The sequence below is a fragment of the Ascaphus truei genome, chromosome 10 (assembly GCF_040206685.1).
Source record: "Ascaphus truei isolate aAscTru1 chromosome 10, aAscTru1.hap1, whole genome shotgun sequence".
Lineage (NCBI taxonomy): Eukaryota > Metazoa > Chordata > Amphibia > Anura > Ascaphidae > Ascaphus > Ascaphus truei.
Window position 1 is genome coordinate 11911011 of NC_134492.1, and position 14545 is coordinate 11925555.

Consider the following 14545-nt stretch of genomic DNA (forward strand, 5'->3'; position numbering starts at 1 on the left):
GGCGAGTGTCCTGGACCCGACTCCACCGGCACTAGCGGACGCCCAAAGAGGGAGGTCGGATCAATGGGGAACCTACGGCCCGTCACGGAACCGCCAAGTCCAATGGAAGGAGCAGTCGTTCCAGCAAGGACGGAGTCCAAATGCTGGTCCCCGCAGAGACCCTCATCTCCTTCCGGATGTCGGCTCGTCGCAAAGTGAGAGGAACTTCCGAGGACGTCGCCCACAGGACCCACCAGATGCCTGGTCTCCAGTAACCGGTCCAGCGGAGCGCTATCCACAGCCCCCTCCTGCGAGGCAACCCTCCCCATGTTCCGCCTGCGGAGAACAAGGCCACCAGTATGTGGACTGTCCACTGATGGATTGTTCATTCAGCAGAACCGTCGCCTCGGCTTTTACTGGGGAAAATTACAAGCCCTGGCTACTTCCAGCCCTGATTGAGGGAAAAAACGTCCAGGCCCTTGTAGATTCGGGCTCTGGGAAAACTCTGGTCCTCCAGGAACTGTTACCGCCCAACGTGTGTTCTTTTGACTCCCCATGGAGCATAGAATGTATACACGGCGATGTAAAACGCTATCCGACGGCCAAAATCCGGCTACAGGTAAAAGGTCAGGAGGCTTACCTTGAAGTAGGAGTCGCTCCTTGGCTCCCTGCCCCCGTTGTGCTCGGTTGGGACTGGCCTTTCTTTTCGGACCTAATGGCCCCAGTCTTTCACGAGGAGCCTCCTTCTAGGGCTCAGGAGAACCCTGGCAAACTGTTCCCCTTCTCGGCAGACCTTTTTCCCAGTAGACACCAGGTTCAAAAGACTTGGAAGCAAAGACGCATGGACAAACAGGACTGGTTGCAGAAATCTGGGTCTCAAGGTGACCATTCTAGTAGTCAGAGGTCACAAGTGATGGCTGGGGATGGCCAAAGGGAGGGGGATATGGGCCCTGGAGATTTACCAGACCTGTATCTCCCTGACTTTCGCCAGAAGCAAAGGGAAGACCCAGTCCTTGCTAGACAGTATGACAAGGTGGTGAAAATTGATGAACAGATTTTAGATGCACAGGGGGTGATAGTATTCCCCCATTTTGAGCTATCAAATGATATCCTATATAGGGTGAATAGGCAGACACAAACAGGGGAGGTCACCAGACAGATATTGGTTCCCAAGGCGTTTGTTAAATCTGTGTTCACTCTAGCCCATACTGTCCCTTGGGGTGGTCACCTGGGCAGGGATAAAACATTGGACCGTATTTCATCCCGATTCTATTGGCCAGGGATGCATAGTGATATTGCTAAGCTATGTGCGGCATGTCCGGAGTGCCAGCTAACTAGTCCAAAAGGACAAAAACCAGCCCCTTTGGTTCCTCTACCCTTGGTGTCAGTTCCCTTTGAGAGGATTGGGGTAGACTTGGTAGGACCTCTAGAACCTTCTGCGAAAGGACACAGGTTTATCCTTGTAATAGTTGATTATGCGACAAGATATCCTGAGGCGTTCCCCGAGAACAGCAACGGCGAAGCAAGTAGCCAACAAGTTGTTGGAACTGTTCTCACGGGTTGGACTTCCCCAGGTTATGTTGACAAACCAAGGTACAAATTTCATGGCTAAACTGATGCAGGATGTCTTAAAGTTACTAGAGGTCAAGTCTGTTCGGACATCGGTCTACCATCCACAGACTGACGGATTGCTGGAAAGATTTTACCGAACTCTAAAAGGGATGCTGAGGAAATTTGTAGATTCAGAGAAGAGAGCCTGGGATGAACTTCTCCCTTTTCTGCTGTTTGCAGTGCGGGAAGTTCCCCAGGCCTCCACGGGATTCTCTCCATTTGAATTGCTCTATGGCCGCCAACCCCGGTGTATCCTAGACCTCCTAAAGGAGTCCTGGGAGGAACAGCAGTCCCCTTCTAAGAATACCCTGCAATATGTACTAGACCTTATGAAGCGCCTAGATGTGGTCGGCCATTTTGCCAGGGAGAATCTTAGATCAGCCCAGGACAGTCAGGAGAGAAATTACAATCAGAATGCTCGCATGAGAGTGTTTCACCCAGGAGACCAGGTGATGTTATTGTTACCCAGTTGTGAGAGTAAACTCCTGGCCAAATGGCAGGGCCCATTCGAAGTACTCTGCCGTATGGGTGATGTGGATTACGAGATCGCTCAACCAGGGTCCAGGAAGGGTAAACAAATTTACCATGTGAACTTGCTGAAACCCTGGAAGATGCAGCGGTCTCTATTCATCCACCCGGTGGAGGAGGAAACGGACTTGGGTCCTCAGCCTCCACGGGAGAACATCGTGAGTGACGATAAAATCCCAATGGGTAAACAGTTGTCCTCTGAACAAAAAGGGGACTTGTTAGCAATAATTACTCAATTCCAGGATGTTTTTTCTGACTTACCAGGACAAACTAACTTAATTTCCCATGCAATCGAGACAGCACCTGGGGTAAAAGTACGTTCCCGTCCTTATAGGTTGCCTGAAAGTCGTAGGGCTCTGGTAGAGAAGGAGGTACAAGAAATGTTACACTTAGGAGTGATTGAGGAATCATGCAGTGAGTGGTGTAGTCCACTAATTATGGTCCCTAAACCCGATGGGAAGGTAAGATTTTGTGTGGACCTCCGAAAGGTCAATGCGGTATCCAAGTTTGACGCATATCCGATGCCAAGGGTGGACAAATTAATTGACTCCCTTGGTAACACGGAATATATATCCACGTTGGACTTGACAAAAGGATACTGGCAAATACCCTTAGAGGAAAAGTCCAAATGCAAAACAGCCTTTGCCACTCCCATGGGTTTATACCAGTTTGTGACAATGCCATTTGGACTGCATGGAGCCCCAGCCAAATTTCAGAGACTCATGGATAAGATACTGGCCCCATAGGACTTATGCCGCAGCCTACCTAGATGACATTGTCATTTATAGTAAACACTGGCGGGCCCATCTAAATAGGCTGAAAGCGGTCCTCAAATCTCTAAGAGAGGCAGGGCTCACAGCCAACCCTAAGAAATGTGCCTTGGGTAAAGCGGAAACCAAATACTTAGGGTATGCAGTGGGAGGTGGAAAAGTAAGGCCACTAGCCGACAAGGTAGCTGCCCTGAAAGAAGTTCCAACCCCCCAAACAAAAACGCAGGTACGCTCTCTGCTGGGTTTAGCAGGGTACTACCGGCGGTTCATCCCCAACTATTCGGAAGTGGCAGCCCCTTTAACGGACCTCACAATAAAGTGTGCCCCTACACAAGTGGTGTGGTCAAGGGATTGTCATAGAGCCTTTGAGGACATAAAAAGGTGTCTATCAGAGGGTCCCATCCTTAGAAGCCCAGACTTCAACAGCCCTTTTATAGTGCAAACAGATGCATCAGAGATAGGGCTAGGGGCAGTGTTGTCACAACAGTTTGAGGGAGTTGAACATCCTATCCTTTTCCTGAGTAGGAAATTGTTCCCAAGGGGAAAAAAACTACTCAGTGATTGAGAAAGAGTGCCTCACAGTAAAGTAGGCAATCGAGGCTTTGAGGCATTACCTGGCAGGAGTCCATTTTACTTTGGTGACGGATCATGCTCCACTGAAGTGGTTAAATAGCATAAAGGATTCCAATGCTAGATTGACTAGGTGGTATATGGCCCTCCAACCCTTCTCATTTGAGATTCAGCATAGGCCGAGAAAAGAGAACGCAAATGCTGACTTCTTTTCTAGAGAAGGGGTGGATGGTCGGGCTTCAGCCGTGCGTAGCCCCAGCCACAAACTAACAGGGGAGGAATGTGACAGGGTAAACAAAAGCCACCAGTTATATGCCTGGAAAACCTATGTCTAGTCTGCAGTGCAGCACTGACTAGGTTAACTTCAGCTGGGAACCTCAGGATAATTAGTTGGATCCCAGCTGCCTAATCAAGGTGTGTTAAAACCCAGGCTGTAGACAGATGGAGGCTGTTGATGAGAGAGGAGTAAGCTGCTAAAGTGATTCCTGAAAACAAGGTCTGAGTAGCAAAGTAGTGAAACTGTGAACTGTCTGTCCCCTGCATAGAAAAAGGGTATCTGCATATATATAAACTGTCTGCTAAAGAGAAACTGTTTTGTTCGGTTTGCTGAAGGAAAAGCCATTTTCGTTTGTTGCTGAAAAAGAGCTATTTTTGTTTTGTGTGCTGTATATTTTTCAAGGCAAAATAAAACAGCCTTGTAAAGAAACCCACGTGTGTAATTGCATGTACCCTGCAACAAGGGGGAAAATAGAGGAGGGGGCTCACTAAGTGTGACATGGGGGGCTCGCAAGACCACCAACACGGGAGGTGGGGCGGCCTGTCGAAACTCTTGTCCTTGGCCCCGGAAAATATGTTAGAGGTCCTTACCCCTTCACTGACAGGGACTGCTATGACCTGCAGGCCCATATGGCTGCAAAGGAGTTCATTATTTATATCAATCTACATTTTTCTTCAAATAGGAAAGCATTCGTTATATGGGTTTTACCACAGGTAACGTTCAATTCTACTTTCTTTAAACAGTTGTTTTTTTCCCTTTAAATAATTTTACCGATATTACTATTGCATTGTGATCTTAATGAATGATCATTCCATAACCAAGACCAACATCAATCTCTTGCTATGAAACTTTCAAACACTGTGTAGTTTTAGATTATCAGATTATCAAAAACACCTCTCCTGTTACAAGTTACAACTTGTAGTGGGAGCGTGCAAAGTAAAGCTTCACAGCTTATTTTCATTGATTTTGCTGTAACATTATCCAACACTTCCAGTTTGACTTCTTCAAGGTTCAAACAACTTTCTAAGCGTCAGTCCCACTAACAGATCCAAATTATATATATATATATATATTTTTTTTTTTTCTTTTTACAAATTGCCTGTTCACAAAATGTATTGTAAAATAAAATAGCCAACATTATGAATTGTATTTAGTGTAGGGGGCCTCGTTGGAGACACTGTTGCCAACAGATGTAGGAACTATTTTAAGAGATGTAAGGTTTAAAAAAAACAACAAAAAAAAACAGTGTTAATGGGCTCATTACAGTGACCAAGATTGTGAATTTTCTTAGAAGAGACCCAAAGGGTCAAAATAGTTGTCCGTGGGTAGGTTTGCACTTCTGTAACCCAGGCTTTGCTGAAAAGGTATGTAATACGGCAGGTATAAGCTTATGGGAGTTCCTGTTAAACTGCACATTAAGTAAAAGGTGATGTTGTGTGCTCATTTGCAGGTCATTTCCCAGAATCCCTGGCTGCAGTGGAAGCACTGTATGCTGGAAGGGGGAGGGGTGGGGGGTGTTTAGAGAGGCCCCACGCTCTTCCTCACAACATTTAAATAAAATTGTCGGGGTGACGCACGAGGCTTCTGTATGTCTATTACATTCTCTCCGGTGGGTTCTGGCGACGCGCCACCATGACAACGCGGAGTCAAATGGCAACGCAACGCCACCAATGCCGGCAGAAAGGGGGGGGGAGAAAGTTGGGGGGCAGAGAGCAGGCAGGGGGCGCAAACAAGTTTGCGCACCCCTGTGCTAAGAGACAATGGTGAAAAGCATTTATTCTGTCTGTGACAAAAGATTTAAAATAGCTTAACAATGACGGAGAATGTTTGTGTTAATTGTGTCTGCTTGTACTTTATTGTAATTCATTTTTAAGTGCTATATATATTTAAGTAATAAGACAAACTTTCAAATTATTTCAACTTGTTATCCACTATTAATATATTTCCCCTTCCCAGATTATCACATGCTTCAATAGTTTGTCCTTTTAAAGTACTAACTTTGCCATATTTATTAAATTAACTCAGGGTTATGACCTCGCATTTCTACATTTTCTTGGGAAATAATCACTGCTGACAGAATATCGTTTACTTATTGCACGTTAATATTTACCTACGAAACTAGGTGGCAGTATAACCCTTCATTCTTTGAACCTATCCATGCTTCATTTATGCAAATGACATATCGTTAGATGATTTGATTCCATTAAAATCTGGTTCAATTATCATATCAAAACAATGTCTTCGATTTTTAAACCAAGGATCCCTCCTGCATGCAATATTTTTGTTGTTAGCTTACCTGAACCCCGAGGTCCCCCAGAGCTGACACGTGGTCCTCCGATCTCCAGGGACCCTTCGTTCCAGCAGCCAATAGAAAGACACACATCATCAGGCTGCAATGTTCTGCCATTCTCCACATCGGGTACGTTTACAAAAATTATATTTGGGGGGAGGAGGGGGAATTGCTGCTTTAAGGTATTATGTAAGTGTAGCCTTGTTACCCCCCTGGATAACGTAGCTACCAGTGCTGCTGTCACCTATTTGGCTATCAGGAGGTCTGAGCCTCCGCCACTGGGAGCCTGGGGTATACTTATCTTCTCGATGCAGTGCCTCCACCGGCGAGGGATCCCTCGTAGTGGGATGAGCCCCTCACCGGAACCAATATACACAATAATTACACACAAGTATGTTATAACAGTGTTTACGAAGCACATATGAATATATATATATCATCCAACATAACACGACCCTGCAAGGCCTTTCCCAACCAATAACACCTCCCGGGTGGAACCCCCAAAATCCTGGAGTGCCTTGGCACTTAGCCCCGTAGTGTCCACAAGCCAGTCCCTCCCCAAAGAGTATGTGTATGGGGTAGCGCGCTTCCCTTTGTGTGCTGGGGCCCGTTGGTGCACGTGGATAATACCTCCCTGGTCTCAGTCCAGACCAGGCAACTTAGTAGGAGACTCCGAGGATCCGCTACATGGTCCTACACTGCAATCCACCAGCTCCTCTATTGAGTGGATCCCTGGGCAGATGCCCTGGAGGGGCTTCCAGCTGGATTGTACCCCTTTAATATAGTCTCTGATAATGTGGCCTTACTCTGCTCACAGACTTCAGGCCGCACTTCATCTTCAGGTGCAATGTCCTGCTGCTGTCTCTCACTGACACACTACTGGGGAAGGGTCCCTATCTAAGTCCTTTCCCTGCAGCATACACCATCTACAGTGAGTCGGGGGATCTATCTTGGACCTGGGGTGGAAATTTGACCTAGTCCAGGGAAGCACTGCTCCCTGGACATTACCTTCACCCTCTCTGTCCTGTTCCCGACTGCCTCATGCGCCCAAGCACGCGAAATGTCTCTAATCTCGCCGCAGGGGATTGCTGCAGCCCTATTGGCTGTGTTAGACCAGGTGGTATTGCAGCCCAAGGGCTGCTGGGAGTTGTAGTCCCCGCGGAGCATTTCTGGTTGCCGCCTCGCGCCGTGTCCTGCGCATGCGCGACTGTGAAATGGCCGCCGGTCTACCTAAGCGCGTTCGCCCATCCTTCCAACATGGCCGCGCACTTAACCGGGAGCCGCCGGAGCCTCCCGTGAGCCCATTGCCACCCACACCTCCCCGCAACATCACCCGCGGCAGCGGAGGTAAGGGAGAGGGAAACCGGAGAACTGGGGGACCAGAGGGGACCTGGTTACATAAGTATCCCAAAGCATGTGGAGGGGGACCGTTGGAGTGACAGGGGAGGTGGAGCAGTTGGTACAAGGGGATGACGGGGCAGTGGTTGGCGAGGGTGATAGGGGCAGGTGGGATGACAGGGGGGAAAGGGAAGGCAGTAGGGGAAAAGGGGGCAGTGGTGTGCTTGCCCCTACCTTGCTCTCCTGTCTACACAGCCATCACCACATGGAGCCCCCAGCAGTCAGGGTGTATACTCACTGTACCCTGTGCTGCTTTGGAGCCCACCAGGGGTCACTGGTCAATGCTAGCTCAGGGCTGGAGCTGGTTAGAGGTCGCTCTGGCTTCTCCTCGTCCATATTTCTATTGTGTCTTTCCCCCCCCCCCTCTCTCTTCCGGAGCATTATGTGGTCCGCAGGCTAGCCACCCCATATCTACGTCAAGTGTAAGGCCGTGGCCATAGTGGATCCGATGGCGCAAGTGACATCGCTCGCTCCAAATACAAACTACTGGAGGCCAATGCGCATGTCCATAGATCGCGTGTGCACAAGAGCGCCGATGCGTGGCGAGACAAACTTGTTTGAATTTGCCGCGCGACGGCCGGGTCATGTGCGCGGTTCAGCCAATGATGATGAACCGCTCAAGTGACATCACACGCCCCCCGGCACACCCCCCCCCCCCCCTCCCCATCCGGGGTTTCACCCGGAGACTTCGGGTTTGGCATCGCCTTCTCCGGGCTACGGGTTTGTCCCTGAAATCTCCGGGTGGGCGTGTGGTCTGGACGGCAGTGACGTGCTCACGTGAATGTGAGTGCTTTAAGCATTTCAGAAAACAGAATAACTTGCTGCAGCCTTGTGTGGGAGGGGGAGGGTTGTGCTTACCACAGCTCTGTGTTGATTGCTTTAAACATTATGATGTTAGTTTTACACGGGATTCTGGGACTTGTAGTTCACATGTCTGTAAATAACATTGTAAAGGAAGAGAAGCAGGACTACAACTCCCAGAAGACTCTGCAGACAAGAGAGACGACATGACAAGAGACGGCCAATCTCAATCAGTGAAGTTGCGGAGAGAGAAAGAGACATCACATCACAGATAGACATGTGTGGTGATTGCAAACACAGCCCCTCATATCTGTCCCTCCCACTGCAGGGATAGACAGACAGGACACACAGCCCTTCATATCTGTCCCTCCCACTGCAGGGATAGACAGGCAGGACACACAGCCCCTCACATCTGTCCCTCCCACTGCAGGGATACACAGACAGGACACACAGACCCTAACATCTGTGACTCCCACTGCAGGGGGACACAGAGGACACACAGCCCCTCACATCTGTCCCTCCCACTGCAGGGGGACACAGACAGAAAGGACCCATAGTCACTCACATCTGTCCATCTCACTGCAGGGGGACACAGACAGAAAGGACCCATAGTCACTCACATCTGTCCATCTCACTGCAGGGTGACAGAGAGAATGGACCCACAGCAGCTTATATCTGTCCCTCACACATCAGGGTGACACAGACAGGATATTGTCACTCACACCTGTCCTTCCTACTGCAGGGTTATACACACAGAAAGGACACATAGTCCCTCCTACTACCGGGGGACACAGAGAATGGACCCACGGTCCCTCACATCTGTACCTCCCACTGCAGGTTGACAGAGAGAGGACCAATAGCAGCTTACATCTGTACACCTGTCCCTCACATATCAGGGTGACACAGACAGAGAGGACATCATCCCTCCCACTGCCTCAAATCTATCCTCCCAGTGAAGCGTGACATGAGCAGAAATGCCCACAGTCCCTCACACCGGTCACTCCTACTGCAGGGTGATACAGAAAGGAAGGACCCACAATCCCGCTTACTGCAGTGTAACACAGACAGGTCTCCCAGTCCCTCACATCTGTCCCTCCCATTGCAAGGTGGCAGAGACAGAAAGGAATCAGTCCCTGATATCTGTCCATCACACTTCAGGGTGACACAGACAGGATACACAGCCCCTCACATCTATTCCTCCCACTGCATGGTGACACTAAAAGAAATACCCACAGTCTCTCTCTTCTGTCCCTTTCTGTCAGAAAGGATACCATATTTCATATCTGTCCCTCCAACAGCAGGGTGACAACTGTCAATATGGCTGCGCGGAATCAAATGGTGCTGCGTTGCCATTCCAACGGGAACGTCACGTGACGTCAAAGCATCACGTGATGCCCGTTGCCATGACAATGAGATGCCACATGATGTCACGACGTCATGTGGTGCCACGTTGTCATGGCAACTTGACGCCATGTGACGGGTACATGGTGTCCAGTTGTCATGGCAACACTGTCATTTAAAAAAAAAAAAAAATCTCCAGGTTGGCCGTCAGTCGAAGGTGGCAACCTTGCCCCCATCACCCAACCCTGCAGGCAACGGATCTCTTTAAGTACAGGCACGCGTCATGTCCACGCTCGGTCGCAAGCAGACTTGCGCCTTCTATGGACCTGGCCTAAGGCCAGGATTATACAGTCCTCTTGCGTGAGCGCACACGCATGGCGTGCAGCGTGGCCCTAGCACAAGCGATCTGTAAATTCTTCCTAGCGATGTTCAGGCAATGGGTGGGGGGGGGATGGGCGTGGCAGGGGCACGGCCGTGATGTCACGTGGCTGATTAACCGCTGCCGCGCCAAAAGACTAATTTTGTCTTTTGAAAGTGCGGTCCCGCCTCTGCGCTCCACCGTGTGCGTAAGCACTAGGGGGCGGCCTCATACGGAGTCTGCAATTTGTCTCTGCCATGCACGCGCACCAGTACTAACGTGCGGGGTATAAACTCAGCCCAACACATACAAGGAAAAATGTTAAAAACAAAGTATCAAAACACAATATTTGTATATGTCTCATTAAAGCCACATTATTCACATCTCCTTTCCCATCGCCCATTACTTTAGCGGTTCCCAACCCTGCTGGAAAATATTTGTTCTGCAAAACCCCTAATTAATAAATCGTATTGCCAACTAAACATTTTGCCGTTCCCAGGTGGTATAGTGTCTTGAGCTGGTGGGTGGAACACACGCTTAATAAGGCTGAGCTCAGACAGGCTACTGCGCCTCTCTGCGGGGCGATGTGTGCTCATCCCCAGCAGACAGAATGACACGATTGCAAGCGGGACTTAAAAAAAATGTGATTGGCTGGCGAAGTACATGTGACGGGGCTGCCGCTTAAAATTACAACTTCAGTTGTCTCCAAGTGCAGCGGCGTCAACGCTATACTTTGCCGCCGGGTGTCATTTTCAGTTTGAAAACTCACACCCACCAAAGCGCAAGAGTGACGAAAGTGCACACGCACGTAAGCGCAAGCACACATCGCAGCCTGTCTGAGCTCAGCCTTAGGCTGCATTTATAGTGCCTTGCAACGGCGTCGCAGCATCGCACCGAAACAAATACATTGACTCCGAATAAGCACGATGGCGACAAAGCGACCAAAAATTTTGAAGCCGGGTAAATTGTATTTTTTAGAGACAGTCACCACATGTGACTAAAAGAATAGAGGCTGGGGCGCTCCCTTGCTTTTTAGGCTTGTGATGCAGCCTGTTTTGTGATGTGTAACCAAATAAAGGGTAGTGTATACTTGCCCTTTGTTGTTTTCTGCAGCTGGACCTGTAGAGAAGATAAAGCCCGAAATCTTCTTAGAATTGCAGTGGAAACGGTGGGTTGGTCAGCGCACGGGTTTTTTGCTCACAAGATGAAAAGAGAGGATAAAGAACACGTGATTAGTGTTTAATTAGCCAAACAGTACATTAAGCAGTAATAGAGGGTTGTCTACTACAGTTTTTAATAATAAAATGCTTGAATAAAAACCTTGAATGAGAACTTTTCATATGTTTAAAAATGGTGTTTTGTGATTAATTAAAATAATCTAAGGTGGGGGTAGTGGGATAAAAAAGGGGGGGTAAGAGCGGGTGATTGAAGGGCTTTAATATAGCCTGCTGTCTGATAGGGGTAGTAGTGCTGATTAGCAGAATATGGGGGGCAGTCTTATTTTATCAAAATGCTGCCAGAAGCAATGATTCGCTTCCTCCCCCTCTCAATGGAGGCAGTATGCAAGTGACTTATCTCCCGGGTGCCCAATTCAGAAGAAAAAAGGGCCGAACACGGTGAATAAGTAAAATAGAGTTTATTAAGTGCAAAAAAAACGGCAAACAAGAATAACACTCACGATACAGCTTGGGCAACAGCCCAGCTTCATTTCTATCAAGGAAATTTTATTTATTTTTTTTCTAAATTTTCTTCTACTTTTTATCATATAACCCCCTTTCAACTATATATTTTTAAACTATTCAACCACCAGATATAGAGCTGTCACACCCAATGATAGAGCCATGCTTTCATCCTTTGGGATTTAATCACAAGGTTACAATACAATATATTTCTGCAGCAGCACTCATATTAAGAAAACTGTTTAAAGATGTGTGTGCACTGTCCTGATTACTGAATTGCATACCCACTTGGGAGACAATCAGGATCCAAGCAATCTACTATACAGAATGTGACAACATGTGTGCATAATTAATTGTCTAACTTATTTTCACCATTGTATTAATCATACATCCGCATTTTTTCCATTTTTCTTCATTCTTTCCTTTTGAATTGCTCTTTACAGTCAATGTACAACAAGTATTTTACCCACTATTGAAGAAAAGGTCGTTTTAAACATGTAATTTTATGAAACACTAATTAATTGCAATCAACCAATTAACTAGGTTTCTAGCCTATAAGAAGGGAAGACACAGGGCATCCGGCAGGAACCTGACGAAGCATCACTGCGAAACGCGTAGTTCCCTGCCGGAGCCCATTGCCTGAAGGACCCAGCCAGCCTGCTGACATCCGGTAAGCCCTCCCCTTCCGGTCCCGCCATCGGACGCGATCACGGGAAGCACACCGGTCGGAGGAGCGTGAACGGACGATCGGGCTGAAGCTGGGCTGTTGCCCAAGCTGTATCGTGAGTGTTATTCTTGTTTGCCGTTTTTTTTTGCACTTAATAAACTCTATTTTACTTATTCACCGTGTTCGGCCCTTTTTTCTTCTGAATTGGGCACCTGGGAGATAAGTCACTTGCATACTGCCTCCATTGAGAGGGGGAGGAAGCGAATCATTGCTTCTGGCAACATTTTGATAAAATAAGACTGCCCCCCATATTCTGCTAATCAGCACTACTACCCCTATCAGACAGCAGGCTATATTAAAGCCCTTCAATCACCCGCTCTTACCCCCCCTTTTTTATCCCACTACCCCCACCTTAGATTATTTTAATTAATCACAAAACACCATTTTTAAACATATGAAAAGTTCTCATTCAAGGTTTTTATTCAAGCATTTTATTATTAAAAACTGTAGTAGACAACCCTCTATTACTGCTTAATGTACTGTTTGGCTAATTAAACACTAATCACATGTTCTTTATCCTCTCTTTTCATCTTGTGAGCAAAAAACCCGTGCGCTGACCAACCCACCGTTTCCACCACATGTGACTGTCTCTAAACCAATCAGATTGCGCTGCCCGTCGTCCCCTTTGTGACGTCACTGGCCTTGTCGCCAGCGACGTCGCTAAAAACCAAATTATAACTTTCGCTAATGGTGACATCATCGGCCGCGTCGCCGTCTCCTGCGCTATAAGCGTGGCCTAATGCCTCGTTCAGGGTGCAAGAGGCAGGAGTTGGAGGGCGGGCATTCGCGAGCGGCAGTCTGCTGGGCGATGTGTGCACATCATCCCCAGCAGACTTTTTCAAGAGTTGAGGAGGCGGGGCTACAGACAGCAGCTTAGGCCTGGGACATAGTAAATTGAAGCTCGCTGAGGCGCGCTCCTGCTCTGCCTCGCCTGCTGAAAATGGTGCTTTTTTTCTGTCCTTGCAGGCGAGGCAGTGAGCGCACTCTGGGGGCGGGGCGGAGGAGAGGCGTGTCAGGAGGCGGCTCCTCCGCTTCTCCGAGCGGCAAATTTGAAACTTGCCTGTCTCGGCAATGTTTCAGAACCTGCGTACGCATCAGCACGCATGCAGAAGGGGAAACTATAGCCGCGCTGATGACAGATGCAGGGGGTTTGTGCATCTGCTCAGCGCGGCTCAGCCCGCCTCAGCGAGCTTGAATTTACTATGTCCCAGGCCTTAGGGATCGGTGTTGCTGTCCTGAAATCATTCTCAAGAATGATTTAATTGGCTGCCGAGGTACCAGTGACGCTGCTGCAGCTTCAAAAAACAACTTGGGTTGTTATTGAAGAAGAAGAAATCCGGCGCCACAACCCGTGACAAACTCCAAGGCACTTCCGGGTAGTAGAATAACTTTATTGCGGTAACAAAAGGACAACAGGCTACACCACAGTCTCCCCCTCAACGCGTTTCACGCTCGAATCAGCGCTTCGTCTTGGAGTGGGGAGATGTGGTCTGAGCCTGCATATTTAAAGTAAAAAAGCCAGCGAAAACGGGCTTTAAATGTTAACCCCTGATGTACAAAAACTATTATAACTTTATCAAGTGCACAACTATATTAATAAACAAATGTCACTGCTGTCCAGGATACATGTAAGTATTAAATGTGTGAACACACATAGTTGTCTCACTCTTAATTACAAATAGGTTGTGAACTAGTAATATAACATCAGAGATAAATAAAAACACTGGATGCAACATTTCTATAGATAAACATACATATTCTATAGAATAACAACATGGGTTGTTATTGAAACTGTAGCCAGCGTCAACTCCCTACTTCGGAGACAGGGCAGCTGCTACCCTGACAACCACAAGTCACTTTCAATACATTGTTTCGGACGTCAGCACGCCCTCCCTCCTAAGCCAGCACCCTGAACGAGGCCTAGGCCCCAAACTGCACCTCAGTTTGTGTAGGCAGCATGGGGGGGGGAGTGTGTGTGTAACAGCTGTTAATCGCTGCAGTTGCTTACAAAGACGCACCCCACAATGCCTTGCTCCTGGAAGCACCTGCTGTAATTGACAGCTATACCACCCACTTGGTGGTATTGGGTGCAGCCCCCCTACACACTAGGGAATCACTGCAACCACTCCATGTCAAGGACCAAGCTTCCAGCTCCCACTGTTGGAGGATACCCCACTCCCACTCCCCAAGCCATCATTCCGCGCATGCGCACTGAG

General features: G+C 48.2%; 1 protein-coding gene across 2 annotated transcripts in view; it reads right to left on the minus strand.

The window, feature by feature from the left end:
- The window catches only part of CTH (cystathionine gamma-lyase), a 40355-nt gene extending 25847 nt beyond the window's left edge, over positions 1–14508 (minus strand). The window contains exon 1 of one of the 2 annotated variants that reach the window (XM_075615834.1): positions 14348–14508. The gene's annotated coding sequence lies outside the window, so the exon portion shown is untranslated. Of the gene's footprint in view, positions 1–6031; positions 6436–14347 lie in introns of those variants that run through there. The other variant, XM_075615832.1, reaches the window with a different exon arrangement.
- Between the last annotated feature and the right edge of the window lie 37 nt (positions 14509–14545).